Raw genomic sequence first — 9,834 nt, forward strand, 5'->3', positions numbered from 1 at the left:
GGTGTTAAATGTGAACCAGCTAGTTTGAAAACGTAGACAGATATTAATTAAACAATGACTCACATGCCCATGTATAGGGAGTGATTATAAACAATGACCCATGTACCCATGTCTAGGGAACTATGAGAGCTTAGAATGGTGGATTTGATGTCGGATGGGAGGGGGCTCAGAAAAGGCTAGCTGGAAGAAGTGACCTTTGATAGGACATCTAAAGGCAATTTGGAAATTTGATAAGCAAAAATCAAAAGTTGGGAAAGGCTTTCAGATGCCCTGGGGTTACTTGCCTTCCTGCCTCAGGTTTTTGCATTGGCTGTTTCCTCTGTCTGGAAAACCCTTTCTCCAGGCAATCTGATGGCTCACTCTGCTCAGAGATCACTTTCTGTTACTTTGAGGAATGAGAGAAGGGAGACGCCCGAGGCTCCGGCTGAAGGATGAGTGGAGTGTGAAGGATGGGGATCCATCCGGTCCAGTGGAAAGGTGGGCAGGGGCAGTGGCACACTTGACATCTGGAGTGGGTCACCTTTTAAACAGTCTCCCTCCTCTATTCAACACAATTGTTTTCTGTACTAGTCATGAAATGAAACAAAAAAAAAAAATGGCCAGAGAAGGAAATCAGTAAAATGTTTCTTTTATTGAATTTCATATATATAATCATGTAGTTTGTGATTATTAATGTGTATTTTGAAAAAGGAAGAAAAACATATAGTTACATATTTGTCTGTCACAATAACAAATAATAACATTACAATCTCTGCTCTCTTGATTCCTTCTTTCATTTCAAAACAAGCAACGATTAAAAATGAATTTATTTTAATGTTAAAAACGTGATTCAAATCCAATAAAATAGTTCGTGTATGAGCTAAAATTTGCACTTCCAAAGTGAAGATGGTTCACCTTGCGTTTGCATTCTATTTCACTGTTTTAAAAATTTATGCACAAATAAAAATTCCATGTAGCCTCATAGAATGACAGAATTGAATTGAAGTAACTCAAGTTCAGTTTCTTTGCTTCACCATCACTGCTCTATCATTGTTTATTTAGAAACGTCTCTTTAAACACAGAAATGTGTAGTATCACGGGAGTTGGAGACATAAACTGCTCCTGAAGCGAGCTTGAATGATCCTGAGCGTCACAACACTCTGGAACTGAACATGCAGCTGAATCCCTGGGAGTGGGGACAAATGTACAATTGAAAGGGATCTGGATCAACCTACATTAAGGGATAAGCAATCAAAACTAGTTAATCTGAACATATATTATATGCACTTATCTATTAAAAATATATATAAAAACTCAACAGTAGCCACAGCACTTGATAGCATTTTATTAACAAAAGAATTTAGGGGGAAAGAGTATTGTATCATTGATGATGTTTAGAATTGTTAGTACCTGATAACAATGAAAAGATACTGGTGGTTACCAGAGGCTGGAGTGGTTGAGGAGAGGGGGATGGGGAGTTATTGGCTGAAGGATACATGATTACAATCAGTTAGGCAGAATAAATTTCAGGAGACCTATTGTACAGCAAGGTGGCTGTAGTTAGTAATGATGTATTATATTCTTGAAAAATATAGAGAGTGAGCTAATGCATTAGTTAATTATCCAGACTTAACCATTTCACAATGGATATGTACTTTAAAACATCATGTTATACATGATAAAAAGCATGTAGCATTCCCTGTCAGTTAAAAATAAAAGAGACTGGCTTTTAGTTGGTTTTATGACTGTGTTAAGAATCTCTGCAGACAACACATCCTGCATTGCCTGCCCCTGGGGTGACCACCCCGTCCTAGGCATCTGCCGGAAGGGGGAGGTTTGGAAGAGGGTATTCTACCTGGACAGGAGGATGACAAAGGATGTTTGGGAGTTTGAGGTCTCCTCCTAGGGGCCTTACTGGGAATCTGGGGGTAGGGACCTCGGTTCTATATCTTTTGTGGCCTCTGAAAGCAGATGAGGGGGTGCAATGGCAGAAACAGCCCTTGTTAGGCCCAGAATTTCTGTCTGTGTCTCATCTCTCTGTCCTCTGTCCCCATCTCCTTGCTTTTCTCAACACTTTTCTTTGTCCTTCCCTCGAATTCTGTCACTTTCTCTACTGGCCTCTCCCCTTCTTCTCCATTTTCCATTTCTCCATCACCCCTCTCTCTACATCTACTTTTCTGCCTTTATCTTTGTCTCAAGCTCTCTTCTTACTCCACTTCTATTTCTATCCCCATATTGCTGTCTTGCTTTCTCTCTGTTCTGCTCATTCTTGTGCCACTTGTCCACAGTTCCTGTTTCTCTCTGTGTCTCAGCCTCTCTGTGCACAACGCAGTCTCTTAGTTTCTTTATTGGAGAACTAAGGAACAGAGCCAGGATAACTCAAGTGGATGCATGCCTATCTTCTGTTGGGACACCCTCCCCTTGGTCCCTCCCTTGGGGCATCTCTAAAAGTCAGAGGTTTGCCACCTTGAGCGTCAAGCCTCAGGAAATGGCAGCCCTCTCTCCAGCCCCAGGGATGCTATGCCCGAGTCCAGCTGACCAGATCCTATATTGGGAGTGGGGGTGGGGCTGGAAGCTTGCAGAAGCTGTGACTTTATGGGCAGGCAGGGGAGGGATAAGGGGCAGACATGGCAGAAGAAAGCCAGGGTGTAATTGCAGAGTTGGGGACTTAGTTGGGGTCTGAGAGATGCCTTTAGCAGCCCTATTTTTAAAGGACACAAACTCCCTTCTTTTGTTGGCCTGGAGTGGGGGAGGAGCACCCACTTCGCAGGGATGAGACCCCACCCTGACACTGACTTTCCCACCCAGCCTCTTCCTTTCCCAGCCAATATGGCAGCCCCGGGGTTGAGGAAGCTAACTCAGCGTCCTCCCTATTCTCTTCTTCCCTCCTTCCTCCTATCCCACAAGTCGTGTCCAGAAAATACAAGGATAGTCTGTTGCTCTTCTTTTTCTAGACTGTAGCTTACCCCTCACTTCCCTGCTGGCCTTGTCCCCTTCTTTGTGCTACCCTGACCTGACTTCCCAGCCAGCTTCCCTTGGATTTTATTTGAGGCTCCTTTTACTGAGATAGAAGAAGACTCAGAATCCAGGGTAGAGGAAGTGGGAATCATAGGCATGGGGCCGGGGAAGTTGCACCCCTTACATAGGTGAAGAGACTAAAGTATAGAAAGGTGCCTCAGTTGGGACACCCTAGAGTCCATTCAAGCTGGTTGCCTTCTTCTCACTTCTTCCACTGGATCCTTGGCATTTCTCAAACACCCAGAGTGCCTCAGGGTCTTTGTACGGCTAGTCCCTCTGCCTAGAATACACTTCCCCTAAATATCTCAAAGGCTTGCTCTCTTGCTCCTTCAAGTCTTTGCTCAAATATCCTTCTTAGGTAGTCTTCTCTCACCATCTTATTCTTCCAGAACTCCTTACTCAATTCCTCTTCCCTGTTTTCTTTTTCTGTACAACATTTATCCCCTAACACATTATAGAGTTAATTATCTATTGTTTTTATTGTTTTCCTCATTGGTATGTAAGTTTCTCCAGGGCAGGGAGTTCCATCTATCTTGTTGAAGGCTGTGTTTCAAGCTCCTAGAACAGAGCCGGGCAACTTGGAGGCACTGTTAAACATTTGTTGAATGAACTTAGAATCTGATCCAAAGTGGGTGCTGCTATTGTAGGGGCCAGCTTTTATAGAATGACTACAGTGTCCCTGACTCAGCAGGATGTCTGGCATCTCTGAGCTAGTGCTCTGTTGTGTCCCTGACTGAAATGCTCTTTCTCTTATGGCCAGAAGAATCCCTGCCTAACCCTGAAGGCTCAGCCCATGTCTTCCTCAAAGTCTCTCCTATTTTCCAGGCAGATTTGATCTCCCTCTACCTGCTACCCTTTCATATTGCATCCAAACACTTGCCACTCTTGAAAGGCCATGAACTTTTGAATCCAACTGTGATTCACATTCTTGCTTCACCTCTTCTTGGATGTTGATAAGTGGCTTAATTCCTCTGGGTCTCAGTTTCCTCATCTATAAAATGGGGTTATAATCTCATCTAATCTAATTTAATCTAGTATAAAATATTATACTTCTTTTTTCAGGAATCACGCCGTTTAGTTAAGCATTTTTTCTTAGGTTTACAGTGTCTAAAAGGGGAAGACTAACTTGAACAAATCTTACAGGAAATAAATACACTTGATAAAATAATATACTGAAAGGGCAGTTCAAACCATTGGTAGCCTTCTGTGAGATGGACCTGACAATGGAGGTGCAATCCAGTGGGCCAAGCTGGAGGAGATGGCACATTCTTGGCAGCAACAGCTCTATCCTAAACTCCCGAGGATGGTGGAAGCTGTACCCATCTGTTGCAGGCCAAGAGGAAGACCCTATCATGGGTGGTTTGGGCATTCATGACTGAGCCTGTGTAGCCAAGCTTGTGAGACCCCATGCCATGTGAACATGGGCAGGACACAGCCATGGCTACTCACTCCTGAGCCTGCCCCTGCCACTTCCATGTGCTACCTGTGTTGCCACATGTCCAGTGGGACCCACAATGAAGACATCATCACCCCATTGTCTGTATCTAGAGATGAGCCTTGGGCATCCACCTGCCTGCCTCCTTTTGGGTGCCAGAACTTTGGCATAGGTAGAGGACTCTGAGGAGGTATAGAGCCTCTCTGAAATGCCAAGAAGATTCCCAGGATTTAAGGAGAGCTTTTTTTTTTTTCTCCAGTTGTGAGAAATTGAACTTGCCAACATTGAACATTCTTCTAATTCTGAGAACCTGTAGTTTTAGGAATATTTATCCTCTATATCCAGTCAAAATTTCTTCTTCAACCTTTTTTTCTTATTCTTCTCATTTGAAAATTAGAAAGCAAATGCTCAGGTCTTGTGTGCCCAGAAGCAAGTTCCTTCTCCTCTGGTTCTCCTTTAAGCCTGGGATGGAATTCCTGGTCAGCCATGGGCAGCCAATTTCTTAGAACATTGATACATCAAAAGCAGTTTGGAAAGAAGAGAAAGTAGACTCCGGTGTGTATTCAGCCAAATAGCAAATGCCCAAAGTCCTTCACAACTGAGAATCTTCTCTGTAATAATCTTGTGCTTGTGAAGCCAACAAATGAATTCTTTTGTGTTAGGCTAAAATCTTGCTGGGGCCTCCAAAATGTTAGGTTAGACCTGATGGGGGAGTATCTGTGATCCAAAAGATGCAAAGAATTGCACAGAAGTTCGATTGGAAAATATAGTTTGTTTAGAAAGTAAATGAGAGAAAGAGAGAGAGACAGAGAGAGAGAGAGAGAGAGAGAGAGAGAGAGAGAGAGAGAGAGAGAGAGGAGATTCACCTTCCCAAGGTAGGGGAGGGGGCCGACGCTAGGAAGCATGGTGGCCATGGCTCAAAGAGCCATGTGGCCACACCAGGGTTTAACAAAGCAAAGGCAGCTGCCTTTTAAACCTTCCCCTTGATAGGGACAGGGTGTTAAGGGGACTGGGTGGTAGTCTGTTCCACATTACCACGAAGGGGACAGGCAAGCACAGGTACTGATGTCAGGTGATGACAGATGGGTGGGCCAGTCACATGACTATTGGCATGTTGATGAGGTCTGTGTCTCCAAGGTCATAAAGGGCTGATTAGGTTAACTTGTTTACAAAACAAGCTGGGGAGGGGCTGCAAAGCACTTATCAGTGGCTACCTCTGAAAAACAGGCTCTGTCCTTGGTTAGCGATTAGAGGGTAAATTAAAGTAAACTGCTAGAAGAACATGACAGAACTAGGCAGTGTTAAAATGGCTACTCATTGGGTATATTGACTCCATCTTATGTTCTTTCAGCTTGTAATTTTTTTTCATTCAACTTTTCTGCTAAGTGCTAGGCTAGGTACTGAGGATACCATGCGTGGAAGACCAGAACTTGCTGTCTAAGTGAGGACTAACCCTTTCACTATTAGAAATTTCACTTCTTGCAAGACGTGGCAGTCAGGTCTCTCCTGGGAGGATAAAGGCAGGCCTGTGTTTCAGTCAGGGGCCAACAAGCACAATAATCAGAAGTGACTCAAGTTAGCTCAACCACAGGGGTCTGTTGTAAGGAAACTTACATGGCATGGCAAGGCCTTGTTAGTCCTAGAAAGTCATTGGGCAGCTACTTTGCCCTTTTGACTCTCTGGGGTCACATAGTCCTTCTTCTACAAGGGTCATCATAACAGTCCCCAAATTATATCTTCAGTCATTAAATCTGTGAGCCTTTCCAGCTTGGTTTCCTGTATTGTGAGAAGTTCAGCAAGACTCAGATGGCCTGCTCAAAAGGGATGACCAAAGAGAGTTTAAGGAAGGGATTGTTTAATCAGTGCAAGGTTCAGGAAACCAACAAGGAACGCTGAAGCACCCTGGAGCTGGCAATGTGGAAAACCATCTCGTCTTGTAGACCTGGAGGGGCAAGGGGTGGGAGTGGCATGATGAACCTGGCAATGACTGTAGCAATGGGAGAGATCATGGCTTCAGGTAGAGGAACTCAGCTACCGCCAAACTATGGCCTGGAAGGGAGGGAACTGTGAGAATAAATTTCTTGACTTCTCTCTCTTTCCACTCTTTTCCCAAGGCTGGTGCCTTGGGTTGGCCAAATCTCACTAGAATCCAGGAGGTCACGGGGGCTAGTTGATGAATCCACAGATAGAGGCCATGAAGCAGAGTAGAGAAGGATGGAAGGTGGAAATGGAGGGGGCAAGTGGAGACTGTTCTTGGCTACATTTCATGGTTTCTCCATCTTACTTTCATATGCCCTAGAAAGAGAATCTAGCTGGATCAACTCAGACTTGGAGCTTTTGGGAGAAAAGCACTATCCTCATTTTCAGGTGAGCAAACCAAGTTGAAAGAGGGGAAAAAGCATGCCAAGGTAACACAGAGAATGAAAGACAGTGCCACTGTGCTGTAAATGACCAAGAACCACGAGCTCAAATGAGCTACCTTCCTCTGGGTGGTCTCTCATGGACAAACCTGGCTTGGGCTTATGGATGCACTTGCTGGGTCTCTTCTCAGGTGTTTCAAGAGGTGCCACATCCACATTCAAGTGTCTGTTTAAAAGTCAGCAGAGGAGTTTCAAGATCATAAAGACTTAGGTATGAGTTCATATGAGTCTTTCAAAGTCTGTTCCATCTCAGAAGAGCCGCTGTGGACTGTCTGGTCCAGCATTCCTGACTCCCGTAATGCTCCTCTGTACTCCAAATCTGATTCCAGTGTTCATCTTTATCTGAGTTTGCCTAGAGGGGCTTTGGACAATGTAGAGTCTCCATACCACTGTCACTACACCTTCATGAGAATCACAACCTGATCTTTGCAAGGCCCTTGCTCTTGAGGTAGGCCTGAGCCATGCTTTTGACTTTGCCATACCTGGTTCAGCACTGGCTCCTTCAAGGTCAAAGTTGATCCAAGAAGCCTCTGAGTAGAACTACATTCATGCCATCCAGTAAACCTGATAGTGCTTCCTTTTCTGGGAATCTTCAAACGAAGAGGTTCTCTGTGGGAGTATCTGAAATTCTTTTAGTTAGGAAGCTCTCCTAGGCATCTTGCCTAGTTCCCTCCAAGTGTAGTTTAGGCTTGTTTTGGGTAGTGAGAACAGAAGAGTGACTTGAGTTGTGTTTAGGGGCCAGCGCAGATTGGAGTTTCCCAGCTGGTACAGCAGCCACTTTGGAGCTCCAGCTGTATAGAGTGGGTGGCGGCTGTAAGGACCTGGATTCTGGCCAGCTGTGTGGATTGGGCCACCATCTGTGGGCTGCAGTGCCAGCTGTGTGCACTGGGGTGCCAACCGGGTGTCAGGACTGGGTACCAGTTGTGTGGACTGTATTAACAGCCAGAGGTATAAACTGAATTCTAACTGTGTGGGCTGGGGTGTCAGCCGTGAGAATAGGGGTGACAGTATAGGCCAAGTTGAGACTGAACTTGCCTAAGCTGCTGACTTCCTCCATGTACTTCTGTTTATGGTACCAGCAATTTCAAGAAATCAAGGTCACTAACTCAAGTCAACTTTACCCAGTGACTTCTGCTGCAGATTTGAGGATATGTTTCTTTGGTGGGAAATAAAGACAGTGTCCTTAAGAATAAAAAAACCATCATTCAGAATGGGCCAGATGTTTCAGAATCATATTTGCAAGGGAAAGAATGACTATTTATGTTAAGATGTTTATTTGTTCAACAAATATGGTGAGTGCCTACTATGTTGAAATTTGTTGAATGCCTGCTATGTGCCAGACATTGAACAAATAATCCTGTTTAAAATAGGTGACCAAGGGTCAAGAGAAAGTAACTGGAGTTATTTTGATATTTGTTACATTCTACAAGGGAGGACCCCCCCAGCTGAGACCAGAAGGGGTTGGGGAGGGTCCTACATTCATCCTTTTCTTTTCATGGGAAACAATCTTCACCCTCAGTCTGTAGGAACCCAGCCAGCAGAGCTGGGTCCATTCAAGGAGCAGCAATGAAGGACCACAGTGGGTACAAAAATTACAGGTCAGAGACATGGGGTGCTCAGAGGTGATGGTTGTGAAGAGGGAAAAGAGATATGGCTCACAGCCGAGGAGCTGTAAACAGTTCTAAAAAAGGAGGTGATCCCTGACTTACCTAGTCAACCAGCTTGATTACTTATTCGACATCATTCCTCTCTTTTCAGCCATATCCCAGAATTTTACTGTTTCCTTGGGGAAAGGTAACCATTTGATGGTGTTTTAAACAACTAAATGAATAGACCAGACGCTGTGGCCTATTACAGGTGGCTCAGCCTATAATCCCAGTACTTTGGGAGGCCAAGGGAGGAGGATTGCCTGAGCCCAGGGGTTCGAGACCAGCCTGGGCAACTCGGTGAGACCTCATTTCTACAATAAATCACAAAAACTAGCCAGTCGTGGTGGCGTGCACCTGTAGTTCCAGCTACTTGGAAGGCTGAAGCGGAAGGATCACCTGAGCCCTGCAGGTCGAGGCTGCAGTGGCCGTGAGCATGCCACTGCACTCCAGCCTGGAACACAAGAGTGAGACTCCAAATCAAAATAAATAAATAAATAAAAAATTAAAAAAAATAAATAAAGGAGGACCAGTTCATATTACCTTTCAAAAAAAGACATTGGAATGTGCGTGTGTGTGTGTGTGTGTGTGTGTGTGTGTGTGTGTGTGTGTGTAGAGAGAGAGAGACAGAGAGAGAGAGAGAGAGAGACAGAGAGAGAGAGACAGAGACAGAGAGAGAGACAGCGAGAGAAACAGAGAGAGAGAGAGACAGAGAGAGAGACAGAGAGACAGAGAGAGAGACAGAATACACACACACACATATGCAATTGATTCTTGTTATTCATGGAAGGTATGTTTTACAAATTTGCCACAGACACTAAATTAGTGAATAATGAATCATTGCTCCTAGGGGAAATGCAGGGTTAGGTTTCTGTGAACCTGTGGTCATAGTATTTCTGTCAACTAATCAATATACAACCTTATTTTATGTGGGTTTCTCTTTAAGGACACCTTATTTAATATATTGTTGATTCATTAACATTGAACTCACAGCCAACATCACTATAACTCATGTCCGAAAGAAGCTTATCTAACATGTCTTTTCTTTTTTCTTTTTCTTTCTTTCTTTTTTGAGTCAAAATCTCACTCTGTTGCCCAGACTGGAGTATAGTATCACAATTACAGCTCATTACAGCCTTGACCTTCTGGGTTCAAGCAATCCTTCCTTGTTAGCTGGGGCTATGGGTGCACACCACTACACCTGGCTTAATTTTTTGATTTTTATAGAGATGAGAGCTCGTTATATTGCCCAGGCTGTTCTCAAACTCGTGGACTCAAGCAATTCTCCCACCTCAGCCTCTCAAAGTGCTAGGATTACAGGTGTGAGCCACTGCAC

The sequence above is a fragment of the Carlito syrichta genome, unplaced genomic scaffold, assembly GCF_000164805.1.
Source record: "Carlito syrichta isolate Samal-C Ts95f unplaced genomic scaffold, Tarsius_syrichta-2.0.1 Scaffold301561, whole genome shotgun sequence".
NCBI lineage: Eukaryota > Metazoa > Chordata > Mammalia > Primates > Tarsiidae > Carlito > Carlito syrichta.